We start from the raw sequence: 25863 nt of genomic DNA on the forward strand, positions 1-25863 counted from the left end.
TGTAAAAAAAACTAGTATTAATTGGACGGATCAAGGGTTTCGAAGAGATACAGTTTCTTTCAACACTGCAATTATGTCTTTTGTCTGGAAAATAGAGGCGGGTGAATAGTGGATTTATAGCTCGAATCGAGTTCGGCTTGAATACTGCCCAATAGTAGCCACAAAGTCTAATGTTGCATCCGATATAGAATACCAAATAATTGTTTACAATGTTCGCAAGACTAAATGAAAAATAAAAAAGGGCGCATAGATAAGAAGAAAAAATAACGGTGAGTTTATTTTCCTACAGGGCGCGTGGAACAAATAAGGGCTAGAATGAGTAAAAACGCTGTTAAAGACCACATTCAGACGAAAAACTTGGGACACACTTCACGAATCGTCCAGATCGTGCCGGATTAATGGACGAATAAAACTAAAACATTTCAATTTGGCGACGTCGTGCGCCACCTAGCAACGTCTTTTCGCGCCGCTGGGAGTGACGGGTTAGCGGGTGACGCCGTTCAGTTATCGCTGTTTTTTCGTGTTCTTTTAATTGTCATATGGACGTAACCACTTAGAATAGTTTTACAATATGCACAGAGTTGGCCGCCGGTGACGCAAGTTTCTTTAACGAGCGCGGTTTACGGGGTTTTCTTCGAGCGCATCATTCGAGGAACACAATTAACATACTACTTTTTTTTTTCGAAATAGTTCGTCAGTCATTGATTATAAATGCAGGCTTGATTTAGACCTCGCAGAAGCCCGTAAAGACGCTTTCACCATAAAAAAAAACGCATCTCCACGTTGATTGGGGCGAAGCTCTGGTGGTGCTTGTCTGCGTAGACGGTGAGCCGCAGCATGCCAAGCCTTTCGTTCGTTTTCATGCATGTCACGCTGCGGTCAAATGCTCAAATGCGTATATAACCACGTTCCATACCACATATTGTCTTTCTGACATGGATGAAAACGAACGAAAGGCTCGGCATGCTGCGGCTCAGCGTCTGCGCAGACAAGCACCACCAGAGCTTCGCCCCAATCAACATCATTCACCACGTGGAGATGCCGGTTTTTTTCTTTTTTTTGCTCTACATGAGCACGGGAGCACGTGCTCACGTGCTCGTGAGCACGTCAGCGCGTAAGCTCAAGAGCAGGAGCACGTGCACCCGACGGTGGACGGACATACGGACATTGCTAGCCCCTAAAGGGGTATTCACACGAGGGAGAAACCCCGGGGATTTCTCCCCGGCACGCGTATCCCACGACGAAAACGTGAGGCTTTGCTATGTGCAAAAGCCTCGCGTTTTCATCTCGTGATGCGCGCGTGCCGGGGACAAATCCCCGGGATTTCTCCCTCGTGTGAATAGTGAATACCCCTTAAGGAGCTTCGCCCCTAAAAGACCGTCCCTAAGTAAACCCCAGCATCCAATGGCAGTAGTAATACTAGATCTATCCAATCTTTGAAAGCTCCAGTCCTAGGAATTCGGAAGTCAAACCGAATCATTTGGTCAATTATTATTTGATTTGAACACGAAACTCAAATCTTCGCAAACCGCTACTTGGAAAGTCAAATGTCCTCATACACAAATAATGAAGCTTACATTTTATCAGCAACCAGCAGCTTAAAAATTCTTATCATTCAAACTTCTCATCCGTAACCTGGTGTACTTTAACGTGCATCACGCAATAGGGATACATGAACGCACGCCGGTACGACGCTCATCCAGATCGAAACGGGAAGGCGTGGGGATCGCACCCAAGGGATCCTAAGTTCAAACCCGCCCCTGAACGTTTCGATCAGGATGAACATCGTATCGGCGTACCCCGGTGTATCGCTACTGTGTAAGGCACGCTACAAAACAAAACAAGAAAACGACGTAGGTTGGCAGTGGTAGTGCACTGGCTAAATTTGATATCTACAACTCAGACACCAGACGCCCTTTGGGGCTGACTAACTTCCGGCTGTACAAATATACGCTCAACGCAATTATCACTTGGTTTAAATTAAATTTTCTGAAAACGATGTAGTCCCGCAAAGCTTCATTAAGTGCATAGGCAGTTTTTTTGTTGTTTTTTTTCGATTTCTTTGTGAGCTCATCCCCGAATCCTATAGTATTCGCCTCGAGAGCGAACCGTGCCGCCACCGTGCGGCTAAAATTGGAAACGCGCGAAAGCGGGGATACCGCCGTGCGTCGTCTGCTACGGTCGCACGCTCAGAAGCATGGAATCTCGACGACGCAAGCCCGTTTCAGGCTGAGCTTGACATTTCTTACTAATGTTTTATGTTTTTGTTGCCGTTTCTTCTTACTAAAGGTTGTGTTGTATCGTTTGCCATGCGTAGAAATTCAGCAAAGCGATTATTATTAACTCGGAAGCTTCCATAATCTTAGTGTGTTGGTCCCACGTATTTTTGTTATCTCGCACAAACCGTAGCTTTCGTAAAGCATTGAATGTTGAGTGGGTCTGTGGTTTGATGAGAAAATTAACCCGACTGATCGTTATCATTCAATAGGCTAATCAATCAATAAATCCGTACGTTGGTTTCTCCCCGGTCATATTGCGTGAAAGACGTTAGAACTGCACATTATTTACTGGTTTTACTATGTCATAAATGGCATATTGCATTTCCGTTATAAACTTCACGTTGTGAGTCCTACATCAATATGAACACGGGAAGCCATTTAAAATGAAGTTTTTTTAAAGTTATTATTTAAACAGTATAATCACCCTCGGCGAACTGACAAGCACGCTGAAGTGGTTTACCGAGCAAGCCTGTGTCACAAAAGAAATAAAGACGTCAAAGATATTAAAGCAGACATTTTTTACTCCTTGTTGACTTCCTCCAGCACAAGACTCCAATTAACCGGCAAAAAAAAAAAAAAAAAAATTGCAGTTAAAGCATTACTTTTACGGCATTATTGGGACTGGGCATTATCGGGACTGGGACTGGGCAGTTCATCGATTAACTAAAGTTAATCGGTGAACTGCCCAGTCCCGATATATGTTAGGTGAGGGCGGAGGGTGATCGGAAAGTCTCGTGAAGGTCGCTAGCCCTCATCAGTAAAAGAGTATCACTGCGGCCGATGCTGTCTGTGTCGTGGAGCGCGTCGTCTGTTTGGGTTGCAAAGTCTACCGTGTATGAATACAAGATTATTTAGCCAGAAATTTATAGTGTTAGCATCTTGACATCCGCGGCAATCACCAAGAAAATTGAAGCGGGTGAACCCACACTACCGAGAAAAGCATTTAATAATAGGAACATTGTTGCATTGCTCGGTTACACTCGTTTATTACAGTTACGGAAGATATATTAGAACAGTTTGTTCCACTTGTTTCAGTTGTCCTCCCAACCTTGCAGTTTGCAGATCTTAACTAGAAGAGGCACTCTCTCCTCATCGCAACGCAGTAGATTTGTTCAGACTCCAAAAAATTTACCCACACTATGGCACAGTAAAAGGGCAGAGGAACTCAATAGAATGGTAATTTCCAATTCAGCGCTAACTTATTTTCATTCTAAATATTTATATTACTGCAAAAGCTAGACGTTAAAAAAACAAAAGCATAGAAGCTGCGATTTCACAGTCCACAGTACCAGTATTATGTTATCTGGGTTGGAATTTATTATTTTTTTTAATTCCCGCGTTGATGGACCGATACAGCCATTTTAAGAGAAGCAAATATTTAACATAAATATTCCAGTTCAGCCGGAGACAGGCATCAGTCGTGGTGATCCATGCTTTCCAACGTCTGCCTAGAGCAGACCGCGCACCCTCAGAAGCGATTATATAAATTTGGGCCGCACGCTGTACAGCACGATTCGATCTTCACTGAAGCATCGAACAGTACTGCATCCATTTCCGCTAAAATTGTTTTCCCACCGACAGTATGCGACAAAATAAACGCAAGAATCTACGCCGCCGTTCTCCTATCCCCCCTTTGATGATGATAATAGCGCGACCGTAGCGCCACCTCTAGGTCGATCTCGAGGCCAATAAAGGAGTCACGTACGTAGCGATCTTTGTGTCCACTTCATCGTCTCCTCTGTTTGTGCTTAACGTTTTTTTTTCTCTTTATTTTTTGTACGGAAAGGAAGTTTTGTGCAGTATTGTGGTCCCGTTCCTTACCGTTGGTAGTAACGCGAGCAACTCCTCAGATCGAATATAATAATATAGCACACTCATACCACTATTTGTAAACCCATTAAGAAACCATGCGACTTTTTAGTGGAGAAAAAAAAAAAAACCTTCGAATCAAAGATGCTATGATCGGGCAACACGCAAGTCTGAAGCCGCGGTCACGTACTGTTAGTACACAGCACAAAAGACAGTGTGCAGACACTGTCGCAGGCGTGTTACAAGTGGTATCTCCTTCCTCCTCTCACTGCTTTAGTAGAGCAAACGCTAGACAGGAGGTCGCCTCCTCTGCAACGTTCGCTCTGATAAAGTAGAAAGAGGTGGGAGGAGCTTTCCTTGAACTTTTTATCGGTCATCGACTGTAGCAGCGAGACGGGCAGCTTAAAGGAACACTAACATCCCCCCCCCCCCCCCCCCCCCAGCGATTTATTATGGAGTCAGAAGACTACCTAATCAATATTTTGCTAGAGTGTCACGCATATTTTTTAATAAAGTAGAAAAACGAAACTGCTCGAAACCGAAACCAAAATTAGGATAGGGAGAAATAAGAAATATAGAGGACGCAAAAGATACCAAAAATTTCGTAGCTGTGCAATTTTTTTTTTTTTTTTTCAATTAATGTATTTGCAGTTTTTAAGGAGCCACAAACAACGGGTATCATATTTTTTATTCATTTCTAGTATTGAGCGTGGGCCTTCGATGACCACGACTTTGATTATCTTTGGTGGTTGTGTCTAAACCATACAAAACGGCGCATGGCCCCGGAGAAGAGATAGAGCGCGACTCAAACCGGCCAGCTTTCGATCGGCGGTTTTCGGGCGGAAGGAAAATGATTTTCGAGCCGCAAACTCTGCTCTGGGTAGTTGGGCTCTCATATGTTAAGTAAAAACAAAAAAACTCGGCAGCATAAATACCCGGTCAGTGTACTTTTAATTGCACACCTTACGGAATGTGCGGGATGGGACTATCGTCCGGACATGTTTTATGAAACATGAGCGTGTTTCATAAAACACGTTCATGTTTAATGAACATGTTTTATGACTCCTTTTGTGGTGAAATACTCGCGATCGAGATTCCCTTCTGCAAACTCGAGTTACGCCAGAAAGTTTCTGCAACGACTGCGCCGATGGCTCGAGAAGCCCGACCGTTCGGCCGACGAGAAACGCGGGAAGGCGAAACCGCCGAGGAAGAACGGGCGTTTGGCGAACACACACGGCGCAGTCGGGGGCCTTCCAGAGGCATTGAACGCCACGGCTGAGCGCGCTGGACCGAAAACAGAAATGACGGTAACAACGTCGCCGCCTAGGCGCCGCCGCTGCAGCGGGACTCGTGGGAAGACCAGGAACCGCACCGTCCGAGACGCCTGGCCAGCGTTCAGGCCGGAAGAAACAGGTCTGCGGGGAACGTCTGGGAGACGGTTGTGGCGAGTCACTTCTAGACTTGCGTAATATAGAAGCGATTTTCTCAGGAGTTTGCGCGTGCCTTCTTGGTATCTGGAATTAGTATGCCTTCATGTCGGTATTTGACGGGCGTCATTATTAAATTCCTGAAAACTCCCATTTTCTCCTCTCACGATTCATTTTTGTTGTGTTTTATGGCCTCACTTTATTATGTTTGAATGGTACTGATTTTAGCTTAAGTGAACAACGTCTAAATAACGGAGCCTTAATAATTTTATGTCAAGAGGTAAACGGCAATAAGTTATTTGCATCTTGTCTGCTCATCCGGTTTTCCTGTTACGTTCGTCCTCCTCTTGTACTGGTAATTTCATTAGGCTAGTACAAACTAGGATATATTCGCGTGAAGGGCTGACTTTCAAATTATATTTTATAACATTCGCTTATTGTCGAATAAAAAGTAAGAAAAAACATTTTATTTAAAAGGGTGAGCACGGTGTGCAGTTCACGCTCGGAAAGTTTTTTATACACACTTCGACCTCAGAGTAAACTGTGGCGGCTACATTTTTCTAAACAGTGTATACACTATTTTACAGAAGTCCTTCGGGCAGCTGCCATTAAAGATGTATATGCTGGAGCCACTAATGAAGCTATATGCTTAGAGTACCGGCTTTCCATACTTCGACCTTCTCGTGGGTGCCGCCATGTTGGTGCTTAGTGCAGATCGGGCGTAACCGCCGATAGTTGCAATTCGGATATTTGACTTTCTGATCTTTAGATGCGGCGCCAGGAAACTCAGGCGATGATAGCGTTTCGCTCTGTGGCGAACAGTTTTAATAATTACAAAAGGCAAAAAGTCTGTCCCGCGATATTTAGATAAAACTTTAGATGACTGGCAACCATGACTTTAACCATCACGACGTTTGAAGTGTCGTTTCAGTGGGACGTAGTCTTACTTATTGTGCCTAATTGGTGCCCGTGATAAAGTTAAGATTCTAGTGCCCACGCTTTGATTATTCTATGGGGTGTTTGCTTTTTTTGGCCGCCAAAAATCAGCGCTGCATACACGTTACTTCGAAACAGGGACGAAAGCGCGTGCCGAGTTTCTTCTCAGTTTTAGAACGAGTTCACGTTACCAGTTGCAGCTGTCCAAAAGCAAGGCGTCGCCGTTACGTTTTTATGATTTGAACCTGTGGAAACATTCGCGTTACATTGGCGTGTTTTAGGAAGATATTGCGCTGAATAATACGTAAATTATTCGGCGCAGCGTGAATTATTCAGCGTGACAAATCAAGCGAGTGAAAGTGTGCAAATCGCATTACGTGTCGAGACCCCGCGATCATATTACTGCCAGTTCTTTGTTTTCGACTATCTCCCGGACATTTTCCCATGCATTGAAGTGTGAGGTTGAAAAAGTCGCTAATAAAAATCCTAAATGCCTACAGCAACCGAAAAAAAGACGCCTACAAATAAACAAGAAAAAACAAAAAGAAACAGAAAAAAACGCCGCTTCGCTCGCAGTTTTTTTTTTTTTTTCTTAGAAAAAGCAACAAGATTTTGTTTCAGCTCCACCGACGCAAGATGGAACGACGGCGTTCCTCCGTTGTTCCCAAAAAGGAACGCGTTCCAGGAACGTCGTCATTGTAACGCCGTTCCGTACAACCCTGCCAAAATGGCGTGCATGCACCATGACTGTTTTCATCCCTTCACCGCTGACCCGAAAGGGGCGATGGAAGCTGCATCACAGACAAACATTCGCCACGTGACCCCGCTCATCTCGGCTACACTCACGTGTAGAGAGCGGGGTCGTGGGATGGAAGATGGGTGGTTGATGGATTCGACACGCGTGTTGCTCCCTCCGCTTTTTTATATTAGGTGTGAACGGATTCACTTTTTGAGAGTGCTTTTTTAACAGTTTTTCTTCCCATGAACATGACATCCTGGTGTAGAGGGGTGAACATACTGTATATTGTTACTGTCTGGCGCGAGCTCTCGGTTTAGGATAGGCGAGTGTATGATACGCGCCAAGCGTGTAGGAACTAGCAGTGCCAACGGAGACAGGCTCCTATCAGGAAAAGTCTATAAAGGTAACCTTAATGCAAGATGACGACTGTCGCGAGTGAAAAAGAAACAGCGAGCATTTTCGTCTTTTTTCTTCTTTCTTTTCTCTTCCTTGTTTCCACCTTCCGTTCAAAGTTGAGCGAACGCGGTGCTTGTCACGCTAAATATCCTTGCGTGCGCAGTCCTCGCGCTCCTGCGTCGGTGTCGGTTCGCGAGTTACAGCATTCCCGGAAAGTGGGCGAAGGAGGTACACGCCGACCAACATTCTATCCGGCCGGAAAACCGCTATCAGCACCCTTCCGAGCACTACCGTAGTATTATACGCAGTTACGCCTGACTGAAGCCGGACGTAAAATGCAACACCGCTTTCTCAAAGCTCTATTGCGCAGAATAATAATAATAATAAAACTGAAACAACGTGCTTTTTTATTTGTTTGTGTTTTTTAGCAGGATACTATATTTGGTGTCAACATAGAGCTTGGTAAACCGCGACAACTGGGGTCCCAGCGAGGCCACTGAACGGTCGGGGCACATGAGAACGCGGCAACAAACGATTTCTGTCAAGACCTGTCTTTTCGACCTTCGAAAAACGAGACTGAAACTTTACTTTATTTTCTCCTAATAATCTAATTGTTTCTTTGTGTGCATGGTCTTTCTGAGTGATTCATATCAGAGTCATCTTGTGCCACGTAATTCCAATTTTAACAGAGTTAGCGAAGCTATAGTTTTACGGTGCACAGGTCCTCCGGGCCATACCTCTTTGGTACTGTGGGGCCGCCAGGTCCTAGCGCGTTCTTTAAAGTGAGGACATGGAAAAATACAACGAACGGCGTGTCTGCTTGTAATGGCGGCTTCCACATATTTGGTGACCCGGTCGAGAACCATGGAGAACGGCGAACCCCAAGGAGCAGCAGCTGGATCCCCGGCTTCCACCTCGTCGGTTGCAGTCCGACTTCCGCCGTACTGGGACAAAAACCCGGTGGTCTGCTTCCTGCAGGCTGAGTCCCAGTTTTATCTCAGCGGTCTAACGAGTCAGGACAGCAACTACACTCATGTCGTCTCGGCGCTGTCGCTGGCAGCAGCCGATGAAGTATTCGACATCCTTGCGCAACCCTCGGCCACAGCTTCGTACGACCTGCTGAAGGCGGCTCTCCTGCAGAGAACAGAGGCATAAGATCGCTCCCGCCTCCAAAAAGTTCTTTCGGCGCAAGAACTCGGCGATCAAAGTCCGTCCCAGCTGCTGAGGCGGATGACTCAGCTCCTTGGAGATCGCTCCAGCACGATCGGCGACGCTCTGCTGCGGAAGCACCTGCCAACCAACGTCCAGATGGTATTGGCTTCGCTACGGCTCTCCCTGGTCCCTGTACCATGAATGCACGCGCGTGCCTACGCGACATTAAAACATAGTTATTGATTTAATGTCGCCATCGAAACACAGCTAATGTTAGAGAAACTCGTTTGGCCCAGGGAAAAGCCTCTAGACAGCACACAAATGGTTTTGACTTAAATTGTGTCGTAAATTACGACCCAAAGGATGAAACCCGTGAAGTTATAGCAGCCGCATTATCAGATGTAGCCAAGAAGTGTGTCATCCGATTAACTCGCGCTCTGGTGGCAATCAACTTTGATTGTCAACCTCTGTTTCTATTAAACAATGGCGTTTAAATCCACGCACATCTGAGCTTCCCATGCACTCACAAACTCCTGTCAGACCATTAGCAAACGTCAGTCAAACTGCTACTCGCAAGTAGAACTACAAGCAAATTGAATAAAGACCTGGTTTAATTTAACCTTTGTATACCTGAAGGAATTTGGCGGTATAAATTAGAGCGTTAACCACACCCTACAAATAAAAAATCGGTAGTTCGACGACAATTTATATTTTTGACTGACACTACGCAAGCATGGTGGTACGTTTCCACGGTTATTTAGATCAAAATCTTCAAGATCCTATTTATTCCATCGTGTTCGCTTAGTGCATCGCATGCTGCATGCGATGAGAAAATTACTAACCTTTTCTTGTTTTAAGTGATATACATACGTGCTATCTCCCGTGAGGTTCTAAAAACAAAGTTTGAGTTCGCTTCACTGCTTTAATTGTAAAACTCATATAACAACCTCCTGTTGCCCCCCCCCCCCCCCCCCCCCATATGTGTACTTAGATTTTCCTATTTCCAATTTCCCGCGCCTCAATGATTTCTCGAGTGAGCTTGTCCTTATTCTTTCTAGAGTTGTGTCAGGTCACCTTGGCCTGCATTGTCGTGACTGCTGCTGCACTCCCGTCTTCGTCAAGTGTGAAGTCATTAGAAAGAATGAGGACAAGCTAACTCGAGAAATCATTGAGGCGCGGGAAAATGGAAAATTGGGGAAAAACTGCGCCAGCGCTCCTTCCATATATGTTTATTCGAAAAGGAATGTTGCTTTGTCGACACAAAGTGACAGCGCATAACGGTGGCTAAGGAGCACGTGGCGTCCATTACATGTTTTTTTTATCTTTTTTATTTTTGTTTGTTTGTCATGACGTTCAGTATTTATACTTGATGTTAGCTAGAATAAACTTTAGTTGTAAGTCAGCGCCTTGTTCGTCTAACTTCTTGTTCTTGTCCGTGTCCTTGCGCTCTTTTAATTTTTAATCTCGAAGACGGCCCTGCCTTGCCGACCTGCGGAAGTGACCGCTCAAGAAAACGTCGACAGTGTACACGATGAGATAATGTCAGATGGCCGAGTAAAACTCCGAACCATTGCACAGGTCAAAGGCATTTCCAAAGCCACAGCTCAGTGCATAATGACCCAACATCTTGATTTGCACAAGGTATCCGGCAGATGGGTTCCAAGATTGCTCTGCTGTGACCAAAAACCTCCCGCTTCACCACATCCAGGGACAATATCGAGCTGCTCAGGTCAGATTCCGCAAGCTTCCGTACCTTATTTAAGACTGTGGACATAACCTTGGTCCACCCCCTTCAACTCGACAGCAAAGCCCAGTCAAAACCCCTCCTCTCTGCCGCAGGAGAAGGCTCGGTCTGTTCAGTCAGCGGGCAAGGTGATGGCCACGATTTTTTTATAATTCGGAAGGCGTGATGCTTAGTGATTACCATCAGAAAGGACGTATCATCACCAGGAACTATCACGCAACTGTGAATCATCGCCTGCGGGATGCCATCAAGGCCAAACGTCGCATTATGCTCCAAAGGGGATGCTTTTCCATCAGGACAATGCGCCATCTCTCTGCGCTGCTGTGGCGATGGCTGCCATCCGTTCCTCCGGCATTTTCTGCGATTAATCATCCACCATACTCGCCCAATCTTGCCTTATCAGACTTCCATCTCTTCCCCCAGCTGAAAAATAAACATTTGGTGTTCACTCTTTTGGTAATGATTATGTCATTAGTTCCGTGATCCGCTTTTTAGAAGATTAAACCTCCGATATTTTTTCCCCCAACGAGATCCTGGCATTGGAGTATTGTTGGGCGAAGTATGTGGACCTCGAAGGAGATTATGTCAAAAAATAATGCAAGTTTAATCAGGTCTGTCGGCCCCTCCTGTGCCTGGCAGTGAATTCTTGAGACGCCCCTCGTATGTCTAATGAAAACAGCTCTCCACCGCAGCAACAACTGCTTTACTTTCAGTGGCTAAGGACGACGCAATCAACGAAGCGCATCTGTTCAAACAAATAAAGATCTCTCGACACAGGTCCATGATGTGGCACCCGGTGTTCGACTTTAGCCAGACATTCTGAGCTTTCTTCTCTTGCGCTCTTTAATTTTATTAGGTAACTTTTATGGAAACCGAAAGTGTCAGGATTATATTGACGGGTCTGTCATTTATGTCATACCTTGAGTACGCCGTAAGCAAATGTGTATTTCCTGAGGCCAATATCCTGAAAGGCTGTTAATGTTAATTTTACACACATGAAACTATCCTAAAACCGAGGTTGGACTCGGCTCGGGGTTCTAGTCTTTGGGCAGGACGATTGCGCGTATGTCGAAAAAGTGGTCTTTCCGATATATTTCGCGCCTTTTCTTGGCAGAGTAACCTTTCTTAAATGACCAGATTCTAATTTATTTATGCCGAAATCACGTTTGCACTCGGCGGGACGCCATTTTACACACATGAAACTATCCTAAAACCGAGGTTGGACTCGGCTCGGGGTTCTAGTCTTTGGGCAGGACGATTGCGCGTATGTCGAAAAAGTGGTCTTTCCGATATATTTCGCGCCTTTTCTTGGCAGAGTAACCTTTCTTAAATGACCAGATTCTAATTTATTTATGCCGAAATCACGTTTGCACTCGGCGGGACGCCATTTTACACACATGAAACTATCCTAAAACCGAGGTTGGACTCGGCTCGGGGTTCTAGTCTTTGGGCAGGACGATTGCGCGTATGTCGAAAAAGTGGTCTTTCCGATATATTTCGCGCCTTTTCTTGGCAGAGTAACCTTTCTTAAATGACCAGATTCTAATTTATTTATGCCGAAATCACGTTTGCACTCGGCGGGACGCCATTTTACACACATGAAACTATCCTAAAACCGAGGTTTGACTCGGCTCGGGGTTCTAGTCTTTGGGCAGGACGATTGCGCGTATGTCGAAAAAGTGGTCTTTCTGATATATTTCGCGCCTTTTCTTGGCAGAGTAACCTTTCTTAAATGACCAGATTCTAATTTATTTATGCCGAAATCACGTTTGCACTCGGCGGGACGCCATTTTACACACATGAAACTATCCTAAAACCGAGGTTTGACTCGGCTCGGGGTTCTAGTCTTTGGGCAGGACGATTGCGCGTATGTCGAAAAAGTGGTCTTTCCGATATATTTCGCGCCTTTTCTTGGCAGAGTAACCTTTCTTAAATGACCAGATTCTAATTTATTTATGCCGAAATCACGTTTGCACTCGGCGGGACGCCATTTTACACACATGAAACTATCCTAAAACCAAGGTTGGACTCGGCTCGGGGCTCTAGTCTTTGGGCAGGACGATTGCGCGTATGTCGAAAAAGTGGTCGTTCCGATATATTTCGCGCCTTTTCTTGGCAGAGTAACCTTTCTTAAATGACCAGATTCTAATTTATTTATGCCGAAATCACGTTTGCACTCGGCGGGACGCCATTTTACACACATGAAACTATCCTAAAACCAAGGTTTGACTCGGCTCGGGGTTCTAGTCTTTGGGCAGGACGATTGCGCGTATGTCGAAAAAGTGGTCGTTCCGATGTATTTCGCGCCTTTTCTTGGCAGAGTAACCTTTCTTAAATGACCAGATTCTAATTTATTTATGCCGAAATCACGTTTGCACTCGGCGGGACGCCATTTTACACACATGAAACTATCCTAAAACCGAGGTTTGACTCGGCTCGGGGTTCTAGTCTTTGGGCAGGACGATTGCGCGTATGTCGAAAAAGTGGTCGTTCCGATATATTTCGCGCCTTTTCTTGGCAGAGTAACCTTTCTTAAATGACCAGATTCTAATTTATTTATGCCGAAATCACGTTTGCACTCGGCGGGACGCCATTTTACACACATGAAACTATCCTAAAACCGAGGTTTGACTCGGCTCGGGGTTCTAGTCTTTGGGCAGGACGATTGCGCGTATGTCGAAAAAGTGGTCTTTCCGATATAGTTCGCGCCTTTTCTTGGCAGAGTAACCTGTCTTAAATTACCAGATTCTAATCTATGCCGAAATCACGTTTGCACTCGGCGGGACGATATTGTACACAGATGAAACTATCGTATAACCAAGGTTTGACTCGGCTCGGGGTTCTAGCCTTTGGGCAGGACGATTCCGCGTATGTCGAAGAAGTGGTCTTTCCGATATAATTCCCAGGTTTCTTGGCTGTTTGAACTTTTTTTTTATGACCCTACTCTAATTTATTTACACAGAAATTGCGTTTGCACTCGTCGTGACACTCTTGTGCAACATGGAACTATCGTATATCTAGGGTGTATACTTTCTGGTGTTTATTTATGACGAAAATCGGCGGATGTTTATCAGTGTTTATTTATTTCTAGAATACCGGTGGTTTTCGCTGAATTCTCTCGTGCAGGTGCTAAAACGGTGATTATCGGGAGGAAAAATTGCGAACGTAAACAACCACTGAAGACGAAGAACAGTTCAAATTTTATTTACATGTTTTACAGAATCTCTTTCACATAATTCTCCCGTTCTGACTTGTATAGGACAAGGGCATTGAGGAGGTTGTCATCTCAAAAGAACAAGAGCACCGACTGTAGCTGGCCTCTCGGTCCACTAATAGTAATCTTCAGGGTCGATGACCCAGGACGATCGCTGGCCTTAGGGAACAGTAGAAGAAAGCTACTGTTCTCCAAGAGTCCAAGAACACGTAGGTCACAAAAGAAAGACAGGCAAAATGCATGATTCCGGGCAAGATAATCTGTTTGACGGAAGTTCGTGTTGGACTTTTTAAGTGAAAAAAAAAAACAAAAAACGACAAAAACATTGCTAGAGAAAAATTATATGGAAACCGGGGTATTTTTGTTTTGAACGATTTTTTATTTCCGTCGCCGGCGGATGTTTATCGGTTAAAACTACAGGATTTAGCAGGGAAAAAAAAAAGAAAAAAAAGAAACCAGCGTTTTCTCGAAAATATGTAAAAACCGGTGTTTTTGGGCTTTAACCGATTTCATACTTTCGACACCGGCGAATGCGAATCGGTGTTTTTCGGTTAAAACCGGAAACTATATAGCCTACGGTATAATTCAAGGTTTGACACAGCTAGGAGTTCTAGCCTTTGGGTATAGGAATGCGCGTTCATCGAAAAACTGGGATTTCAGATCCATATCTCGCCTTTTTAGCTGTCTTACCGAGGTTTGAACCCCACGAGGGGTTCAAACCTCGTGCGGTATCTGCGTGTTTTGCCACTTTCCACGCAGCGGCAACGTGTAAGACGGTGGTACATTTTAATAGAACTAAGATACAGATAAAATAACTATTGATTCTAAACCCGGGCTCAAACCTTGAGTACTGTGACTGTGGTATTATAGGCTTTGTTTATGTAAAAGTGATGGTTAAGAAGTTTTTTTCTGATGTGTTAATTCGGCGCACCACAATCTTCAATATGCTATTTGCAAGCCGTAAACAGGTTGCGCAGCATTCCCTTTAAATATTCGGAGCAATGGCGGTCTACTTTAAAGTTAATTAAACTAAAAATGAAAGTTACTAAAAGATAGCTGAGTCCCTTGGCAACCTGTTACTGATGAGTGCAATCCAGTATGGGAGGACGTTTTCTGTAGAACAACGATCTTTCATTAAAACTCGGTCTTTTTCTTTGGGTCTTGCCATAGACGCAATGTAAATATTTTTGATCGTCATTTGGCTGTGTATAACGTGATCGTACGATTTCTAAATTTTTCCCAAAAAGTTCGGACACCGCACCTAACACAACCTTAATGAGTGCAAAGCGATTATTGGCCGAGTTTTTGAGTAAGTGAATATAAACGGCTTTCGCCCATTGAGTTACGGTGGCCCCCGCTTTTGGTAGCCGATAGATGGCGCAAGTTGTAGGGACGCGCCAATGTCCACCAATCTTGGGGTTGTTAGCAGGGCCGATAATAAAAGAAATGTCCTACTTGGTCTAAGTCAGGCAATAGAAATATTTCTAGATTACTTAAATTTTTTAAGGAAAACAGGCCGAGACAATTTCACTTATTCTGTAGATTTACTGTGTCACTATAGAAAACCTTCAACTTTGCTAAGTTCACAGAAGATATGTCCACAAAAACCAAACATTAAGCAGTAAACTTGCAAGTTCATCTGTTCTTCACGATTTAGCGTATTATTAATCTGGATCTCGACCTGTTTCTTAAAAATGCAATAATGCAGTATTCTCTTCATTAGCTTAATTTTCTGCAAACCACTGTTATCGGGTAGGACCGTTGACAATGCTAATCTTACCTGTGAATCATCAGTTGAGTCGCTTCGTCGCTGAATCCAGCTACAATTAACGATGAACGCAGTCAGGTGCATCACAGGTGTACATACATGGCCAAAATTGAGACTTGAAACCAATTCGTGGTTCACAAAGTGGCACAGTACCACTGTTTCATTCCTTGAGCGCTACAAGGGACACATTTGGATTGCAAAATTAAGCGAAAACGACATGAGTGAGCAACACAACCGCTTGAACGTTGAAACCAAAACAAACGAGAGCAACCTAATGGCAAAAGCTACCTAACGGCGGCTAGAGCGTCGGCGCCGCTCATCCGCCGCTCAGGCAACTATTGAGATGAAAATGTCTTATCACTTGTGATAGTATCAGCACTTTCCCTTCAATTTCATGAGTTTTCGTCTTTTGGATATACTCGGAACATTACATTTCGAAGCTTTGCGCTCGCTGCAGCACTCTTTGATGTATAATCGTGAGACGAAGCATAGTAATACCGGTGTAAGACGGCGTTCTAAAGATCCTTTTCACTAAGCTCTTTTATAAAAATCGGCCAATCAGCTCGCGATGTGGAGTGCGCACGTGCTCTACGGCGTGCGCTGGTTCGCCGTTTTTATAAAGGAGCTTAGTGAAAAGGATCTTTAAAACGCCGTCTGACACCGGTATAACTTCCTGAACTGAAATTATGCTGTCATCTGAGTGCAGGAAGGGGACATCGTCTTAATTTGCTGGATGCTGGGTTCTCAAATATGTGATGACTCTCGTCAAAGACGTAAAATTTAGAGAGTAACTTTGTCGTCACCTTCGGTCTGGCCATAAAGAGCGCTTAGTACACGCAAAACAATCAAGAGTGCCCTCCGTGGGACGTGTGACGGCGTATTCCGGAGATAACTTGTGCCATAAAGCGTGACCTAGAACGATGAACGCTGCATAACTGCTCAATCGCATTTTTCAAGGTAACAATCGAGCTCGCCCGTTACACCAGAATGAATGCTCTTAGAAAGGGAAGGGGAAAGGAAGACAGGAGGCCGGTTTGGAGGGGCCGATAAAGTTCTTTGTGAAAACTTAACCTGAGTGCAGATCGGAGTGCCTTCACAAGACACTAAATTGCGAGTACGAAAACGCACTAAGTTGTTAATCGAATACGTCATCGTTTTCTATATCTGCTACATTAGAATAGAATTCTAAACGCAAGAAACGGTTGTCAAGGCTGTTATAGTAGGGGACAGGCTAAAAATTAAGCAGAAAAGCACCGCCTTCAGCAGGCACTCGTCGCCTACGGCTTAGCTGTGGCTGCGGGAGCAACTAAGCGTTATCGAAGACGGAAAGCCCGCACTATACGTGGAGCATCTAGAGATTTTTTTTTAACCTGTCACTGACTAAAGGAGGACGGAACAGCGATCAGTGTCACATTCTTTGTTGTATCCGTCTCTCACATGCAGCATTCTTGTTTAGTTTCTTCACCAGGGTATAAAAATACATTCATACATAGTAATAGAGACTTTTCTGTATATACCTTACGCTAGAGCTCGGCGTTGCTCGCGGGAACTCGTGCCCTTACTTCAAAGCATGGATTCAGCAAGGGCCCGCTAGGCTCGTAGTGCGCAGCGTACAGTCTATTAAAACTCTCTAAAGTCTGCTCACTTCCTTCCTGTCGACTGGATATATGGTCGACAGAAAAATATTTGCAACGAATGTTTCCGTAGGACATACGAAGGTACACCGAATACTTTTGCCGTCATACCCGCCGTGCCTGCCCCACGCCACGTTGGCGAACCGTCGCGTCGCGCCCTCCGCGTGCTGCCCTGCGCAGCGCATCCGGTCAGCGACTCCGAACGAAAGGGCTGGCGGCGTGCAAGGTGAAGGCCGACTTGCTTTCGATGGAGGCGGTGGCTGCGACGCCGTCCCTGGCCCAGAATCGGCCCGAAGAAATTGCCCACACGTATTCCGACCAACGCGTTCATCGCGCTCGCGCTTGTGTTTGTAAACTGGCGCCTCCTCCTCTCGGTGTACAAGTGAGGCATAAAAGGAAAGCCGATCCCGACTCCGCATCTGCGGGCGGAGTGGGAATCGAGGTCAGCGTTCCAGGTAAGGCGGTCAGGAGAGAGGGCCCGCACTCGTCGGCCCACCGACTCAGCCGCCGAGCCAGCCAGGTTCGCTTCCCTGCCGCTAAAGTCGGCACTCGCGGGGATCATCGGGCAGTGCGGGAGGCCCCCCTCCACGAGACGCTCGCTCCTCCGGCCCGATAAGTGACCTGAGAACTCCGGGGAATTGCGTACCGTGGTCGTGGTTAGTGTCCGTGCGTCGCCACAGCGGGCCCCACTTACACAAGGATGAGGCCCCCGGGGTGGTGCATCGCCGCCGATAAAGGCTAGGGACGACCTGCCGGCGTGGGAGTGCACCGAGCCGGGCCTGACTTGGATTCGATGACGGGCCCGCGGCTCTCCCGGGTCGAACGGATTACCGCACTGTTGCCGGTAAGTCGTCGCGATGTCCGCCGTGTGCAGTGACAATGTGCGATTTTTCCGGTTTATATCCAGAAAAAAAGTTTGACTTTTTTTTGTACGTTTACTCAGATTTTGCATGATCTGAAACTTGTCTTCGGAAGGACAAGGAGGCAGCAGAGCTGACCTCGGGCCAAAAACTTGAGCCACCAACCAAATGCGCATGTTTGCACAAGTCCCGTGTCGTCACCCCCCCCCCCCCCCCCCCCCCATACGACGCCCCCTAGCCTTAGTCTGTGCGTCTGTACTTCAGAAAAAGACGCTGGAATTCTGCATGTTACGATCTGATCGAAACACCGACGTTCAGCTGCAAATTTGCTTTTTCGTTGCAGCGCTGTATTACCCGATTGTTTGAGACGTTTGAGTTTGAAATTGAAGCTTTGAGGTTAGCATGTGCTCGAAGCGTCGAGCAAAACTTTGTCATTCCGTACTCTCTCGAGCTGGCCAAAAATATGCGGCATTAAGATACCTTTTTGTTAGTTTTCTCTGAAATGTCTGCACAATCAAACACCATTAAAAGAAAAAAACACGTTTCTTTTTTGTTTCTTTTACGTGAAACGAGCATGACTATCTAATGACTACCACAAAGCATTATGTGTAATGCACATTTCTAAAGCCCAAAGGCACTGCATGGTCCGTTGTAAAAAGGCTTGTGGAGTATCATGAATATCCTTGAACAAGCGAAAATGACATGTGCAACTCTAATGCAGCCTTGCAGCCGGGTGTTCTCTTTTGTCTGTGGTTCGAATAAACTCCCGCAAATATCCAAAAAATGCCAAACAATTAATGTGGGCATATACGTAGGATAGAGGAGTTAGAAAGGGGAATCACATTTATACGGCTCTAATATGCATAACCATTTCTTTACTGAAAAATATTACAGAACCTGCAGTGTTACTTTTCGGGGGGGGGGGGGGGGGGGGGTTGTTTTTGGACGGTGCACCACATGGTATCAATTTAATTATCACGCGCACAGGCTTATTACCAATAAACACTGGTGGGCCATAGACATGGTCTGGATTGCTCTGAGCCCGGTTTCCCAGTCGCTTATCCGTAGTTGCTTTGATTACATTAGAATTGAAAGGTGGGCTAGTTGGTGCATTTCTACGAAAGCAAAAGCGCCAGTGTAAGGGATAGGAGAGGCGAGACAAAGAAAACGCTTTGTTTGTCCCGCGTCCATTGTCCCGTAGTCTAGCGCTTTCATTTTCGTCGTTTTGATTACATTGTGCGCTCGTGGTCTTTCACAAATCCCCGGCTCTACGACACTTTTTATATTACACTTGGATATCAAGAGAGCGCGCTTCATATCTGAACGTTGTGTATCTCATAGAGAACCCGGACGAGGATCTTCATTCGGTGTTTAGTTGTAATGTTAATAGTTTTACTGGTACTAAGTAAATATATTCTATACCTCAGGATCACATATATTCGAAGCTATCGAAACGCCGTTATTTGTACTGAATATGTATATTCAGCGCCTATAATCAATGTTGCAGGCGTTACCGGGGAAACAAAAGTGACGAAATAAGTTACTCCTTACTTGCAAGGTTGAAGGAACGCGTTACAGAAATGGGTTACCTGAAAATAAAAGTAACGCGTTATTGTTACCGTAACCGACTAAAAGTAACGCGCGCTACTTGCGAGCTACATTTTATTCTTGAATTAGAATATTTTACCTTTTAACTTTACAGCAATCCATAAGCGCCAGATTTCAAGGAAGTGGGAGCGTGGGGAAAAGGGAGGAGTTCGTTACTACGTTATCGGAAAAAGTTACGTGTTACAGGTAGCGCCGATACTGTCAAAGCGTTAGGACCAACACTGACTATAATTAAATTGTACCTCGCTATTTATAATAAGTATCGTTATGATAATTGCCAGGCTGCAATTCATAATAGTTATTGTCTTTTCCACGGTATTTAGAAATGCCAGCTCTGAGCACACGATGACAGGTAATAAAAATCCGATGTAGATTCCAAATGGAATAACGGGAAACAGTGCATGAGAAAGATGAAACACCATGTTGGGAGCATTTTTTTAAGCTGGCATGATTCTTAAGTTTAGAATAGCATCCTTCAGTCACTCAAGGAGAATCCAGGTTGCCGGTGGCTTCCGTTAAAGTATACTCAGGCATGTGGTAACTTTGGCAAAACGAAGGAACGCTAACATCTATGCGGAGAGCAAGTCGTCTGCTTCTTTTGAAGGAGTTGCGGGGATGTCAGAAAGACGCCAAGCCCTGATTCCCTTTGATTGAAGAATAGCGGGTAGACCTCAAAGCAAGCTGCTTTTAGGTCTACCCACTATCCTTCATTCAGAACCGATCAGAGCTCGGCGTCTTTCTGACGTCACCACAACCCCTTCAAAAGAAGCAGACGAACTTGCGTTCCGCATTGGCCGAGTGCTTCGAAATTCACAGCTAGGATTGCCGTCACTGAGATTCAGTGGTGTCTTATTTCAGCGATTTCGAATCTATGAGAAAATATATAAATCCAAAGAAAGCAACCGAAAAATATTTAGAGATAACAGGAATATAAACGCATGCGTTCATATTATACCGGGTGTCCCAAATAGCGGCCAAGCTCTTTAAATCGACCACGAAATTCGGTTTCTTACTATATCGCGCTACGATTTTGTGCAGCGTTGCCCACAGATGGTGCATTTTTGTTTTGTAAAATTTGTAAAGAGCGATTTTTTTTTAGGAAAAAGTAACGAAAAAAAAGGCTTAGCTTCTATGGAAAACGCAGGAAGCCACCGGCCTTTAAACCATAGGGCGCCCTATTGTATGAAGACCTATTGTTTGAGGATGGCCCCGTAAAAATGAACTAGACATCGCGGAGAGCTCAACCTCCGCCAGAACGTAGCCCCAGCCGTTCGAGCAAGATGCCAAGGTTTCAACACCAAGCTTATTTTATTCAAAAGTTATAGGTGATTTTTTGAAATTTTCAATGGAAAAATGGTGCCCATTTTTGCCCTTTTAAGGTTTCTAGCGCCATGAAGCTCCATGTATTCGAGAGCTCCGTTGGCCGCCATTATCCCTTTGAAATTTTCAGAAAATTGTTTATAACTTTTGAATAAGATGACAGCAGGGTGCTGAAACTTCGGCATGTTGCTCGAACGGCTGGGGCTACGTTCTGGCAGCGTTTGAGCTGTCCGCGATGTCTAGTTTATTTTAGCGGTGCGAAAAGCCGGGTTCGGACTTCTTACAAATACCCAGTACATACTGTTTTGTTGCTGCATGAAGTCTTGGGCCAAGCAGCTACGCCAATACACGTTTTCTTACACTGTAGAAATTCGCTCTGTTTTGTGTCCTTCGTTGCTGTTTGGCCGCCATTGTTTCAACGCGAACAATTGCGTCGCATTTTCCTCAAGAATAAGTTGCGGGAACAGTCCGATCGAATTTTTACGCAACACAAAGTCGCCGAGTCGACAAGTGTGGGAGTGAACGAAGACACAAACTTAATCCCAAGGGGGGGTCTACTAAGATGGCCGTTGAGATAGTATTTCTTGGGCACTCCTCATGAGAACTAGATGGCATACTGCGAGTGCTTTCGCCGTTCCAAAATTTTGTAACCATCGTAATAGACGAACCTTGTATGGCATATCATTGCTTGGTTTTTCACTACTGGCGGCGGAGTGTGTGAACATTTTTATTGTAGCTTGACCACCAAATGATCCAGCGTGCCTTTATTCGAACGCTCCATCATATATCAAACAATATTTTGGGAGCATTTTTTTTTTGTTCCTCCGCGCGTGACATTGGTTTGTTAAAGCAACTTGGCAAGTTTACACTAAAAATATCGGTACAATGCGAGACCACGCATTTTACGTATAGAACATACTAGTTAGTCCTGATATGCAGGATATAAATTACGCACGCTAAAAACGTAAATGACCGGGCAAGGCTTTGAGACCAACACTTGACCCATTCCAACACGAGTTGTAAAATGCCGGATGAAATTAGTTACAAGATATGCCTTGACTTGCCTTAACTTGAGGCTTCGGCAAAGGCTACTTAAGCGAAAGGGACTCTGTGGTAGGTTTTCCAGCTGCACAAGCGTTCGCGCAGCTGACGTTACGATTAACTGATTTATTAATTTTGATGACAGAAATCAGAGAGGTTATCCATGAAGTCTGTTTTAGGTGGCGAGACTGCGCTGCATTAGGTTAGGAGAAAAGGAAAAATAAAAAAAAATATAATAATGCGACAGCACAGTGAAACGGTTGTTATGAAAACGAAAGCGATGATGGGGATGATGATGCTGGTGCATACTAACACAAAGAGATCCTGCTTAGAGCACTTGTGGATTATGGGTGCCCTCGTGCTCGCTCACCTTGGCCGCCGATCAAAGCTAGGCAAACGAGGGAGCTTTTCGGGTCAGCGCGAATGTGTCACTAATGTTGTATTCACTTTTTATCTACATTCTGACTCTACTACTTTTAAACATATATATTTCTCTTGTTTCTAAAAATAAAACAAAAACATAAAAAAGAAGTTGATATGGTAGCGAAACGAAATAAAATCCAATGCAGCCACACCATATACTTCGGCACAGACAAGTAGCACGGACGAATCGCTTCGAGTACCTAAAGTCTTGCACATAAAGACGCTGTAAGGTTAAAGCAATTTGGTTCAAGAATGCGGAAGGTGTTAGCATAAAAAAGCTTGCTTAGACAGGCGTTCAAGATGTACGAGCCAAAGTTTACACGGTCCGGGCGCGCAAAGAACGAGCAAAGGCTCCACCCGAACCCCGCCAGAGCCTTTCAAAGCGTCACATTTGCACATAAATCCCGCAAAATAACAGCTAAACGTTGTCCTAAGGTTACGACTTAGGGTGGCGTTGCTTCGTGACCACGCAGTGTGCGTCCGGTTGCTGTAAATGGAAAAAAAAAAGAAAAAAAAAAAAAGAAATATACGTTATAAAATCGTTCCACCTACAAAACAAAAAGCCAACAACTTTTACTTTGAAACGCTGTGCGTAACGTGTGTTTGCTTACCCTGCATGCCGAAGCGACAAGCTCGCGTTGTTCAACTACTTTTATCGCAGGCTGGAATGCTCCTTGTAGTAAAAGGCACGAAATTACCCGTCAAAATAGTGCTGTTTGCTGGTTTATCTAAAAATAACTGCACTGTGGTGTTCTCTGTGCAGTCATGGCGATGCCAATGTATGTGATTTAAGAAGCGCATGTTTCACGACGTTTCGTTGTTCCACAATGCTTCAGGGTCCTCAGTGGGTCTTGGAGTGGCGCGTGATATTTTGAAAGGAACGGAAGTTTAGATGTTGCAGCACCTGTACACTTCGGTGGCCATAGTTTAACAATAACTTCTTTATAGAATATTGACCATTTCTATCGCAGCACAGATCAAAGCCAAAGGGTTGTATGAACGCGGCAAATTAACACAAATATTTGTTCGGATAAAACAATGTCGTGATTATTTTCACGACATATTTCACTTCTATCTAATAACTCATTAAATACCTCTGAGACGTGACAAAACATGTGGCAACTATAGAATGTTACTTAATAACAAACAGCACATCAGATGGCTACTTATAATTATAAAACCCTGAGAGTGGGCAACGTATAGAAAAGGGAACAAACATATACCAAGGTAATGTCTACAATGTCTGGCGGACGTGTCCGACACCATAGTTATCGGCTCGTACCGTACTTCGAAATTGTTAACTTGTGCTGTTCCTACCAGCCAAAAGTGTGCCCCTATATTTTTCCACAAACGAAAAAAATAGAGAACGCTCGCCACTGAAGGGTAATGCTTAGGTACGCTGGACATTTGGGACTCCCACGAAACTGTGCCATTTACGCCGTCTAGCCTTACACGGCCGAGACTCCCGGTCGGCAGCGCGGCAAGAATTTCTAGTCCGAAACCGTCGTTCTCGTATTACCTAAAAAGCTTCCTTCACTCACACGTCCTGAGACTTAGCCGTTAACGGGTTTTAGCGATGGAAGAGAGAGAGAGGGGGGCAAGAGGGGGCGGGCACGCGGCAGTTCTACACGCAATCTGGTCAGGGAACTGGGAGTCCGGAAGTGAGCAGAGACACCTGCTGGCAAACCTTTCTCAGAGCAGAGAAAGTGAATCTCGGCCACAATAACGATTCTATAGACAAGGCATAGAGCGGCCTGGACTGTAAATGAGCTTGTTTGTCGTCAACAGTTTGAAATGCATTGCTAAAAATCACTGGGAACTGTGTCAGGAAAAAAAAAGGGGGGGGGGGGAAGGGGAGGTGGAGTGGTTGCGTACGACCTCGATTGTACCACTTCGAATTCCACGAGTAGTGGTATGATAGAACACAGTGATAACTTCCGGTGCCTTGTTACCTTTAGAAACTAACTTTAAACATAACCGCTATAAACGCGCAGGTAGGAATGACGCGCACTGAGTTTTGCAGGCAGAGTTTATAATCAGCCATCAAAAACGTTAAAAAAATCTTCCGCATTTTTTCGCGTAAAAGAAAATAATAAAACACCGATGACTTCGCTGCCATGACGTAGGAAACCGTGGGAAAGATAATTCCGATGAAACAATACGCCGGCCCATTCGTCCAGTAGAAAGAAGAGCTCAGATGCTTCTGATCTGATTAGCGGGGGTCGTTTCTCGGCGATTGCTGTTTGACTTCCTTTTTCGCGTAAGCTCCGCAATATAGGTCGCCCGTCGTGCTCTGGGAGTGTGTATTGTTTTCACTGCGAGTAAGATAAGCATTGGAGCGGAGCCAGGGAAAGGGTTCGTTCGCAATACGCACCGTCCAACTTAAGGGCATGGCACCAAGAAGAGTAACGTTCTACCAACCCTACGCGCCTTATAAGGTGATCCAACACTCGTGCTCAAGCGCTTTCACAAACTTCTGCCAGCTTAGAAGAAGAAAAAGGAAAATGAGATAGCTTAACTAGAAAGGAGAGCACAGATACGATATACGTAATTTGTCTATTATTGTAGCAAATATAAGTTTTCGGTTTTTACCTATGGACTATACAGTGATGATGACTGCGTAGTTATAATTGTTATGAGGGTGTTTTAGTAGGCCGTGTTTCCCACTCCGCTAGCCCTCCGCTACGAAAAAACCGCCACTGCGCCTGCGCGGCGATGGCCTTGGCTGTAGAGTTCTGGGTAGCGGAGGGGCTTACCGGAGAGGCAAACGCGGTCTTCTAAAACTCGCTATAGAGAGTTTTAGGGAACCGTTTTTGCCCATCCGATAAGGTACGACGGGCCCTCCGGTACGAACTGCGCATGGGAGAGTCTTCTGCGGTAGCGTATGCGCAGTGCCTACCGGAGGGCTTATCGTACCTTAACGGATGTGCAAAAACGGTTCTCTAAAACTCTCTATTATATGGCTGAAAGTTTTACCGTAAAATAACGCGGAGCACCCATCCTACTTTCACTTAAAACTGGGTTAGCCTAGACATGGGCGCTTGACTGGTCACATCGCGCGCTTAACGTATAATGTAATTTAAGGAACTCGAGTTTGGGAAATGTTAAGAACAATAGGGGACGTTTGAACGAAGTGGGCGCTTCCGCGTTATCTTATGGTAGTTTCAAGTGAGACAGGCACCGAAGAAACTTGGAGGACGATTAAACTTCGCCTTTAAGAGTGGAACGCAATAGCTAAACATATAAACTCCCGCTTGTTCTCAAGCCATGCAAGCGTCTCTGTGTGGCGTAAAATAAAGAAGAAGAAAAGTCTCAGTATGGCTTAGTGATTCCACTTCCGGCCTCCGCCGAGTACGGATGTGCGATGTCGGGCTCCCAATGAGCGGCAGCAACAGCCAGGCTTGGCCGCGGTTCTTCTGTTTATGAAACTGCTGAGGAGTACAAGATCATTCTGCCACACCTGCCCACCGGTTATCTGGCAAAGAACGCAGTTTTACTGCGCTGTGATATTCG

This window comes from Ixodes scapularis, unplaced genomic scaffold, assembly GCF_016920785.2.
Source record: "Ixodes scapularis isolate PalLabHiFi unplaced genomic scaffold, ASM1692078v2 PGA_scaffold0__279_contigs__length_252992795, whole genome shotgun sequence".
Lineage (NCBI taxonomy): Eukaryota > Metazoa > Arthropoda > Arachnida > Ixodida > Ixodidae > Ixodes > Ixodes scapularis.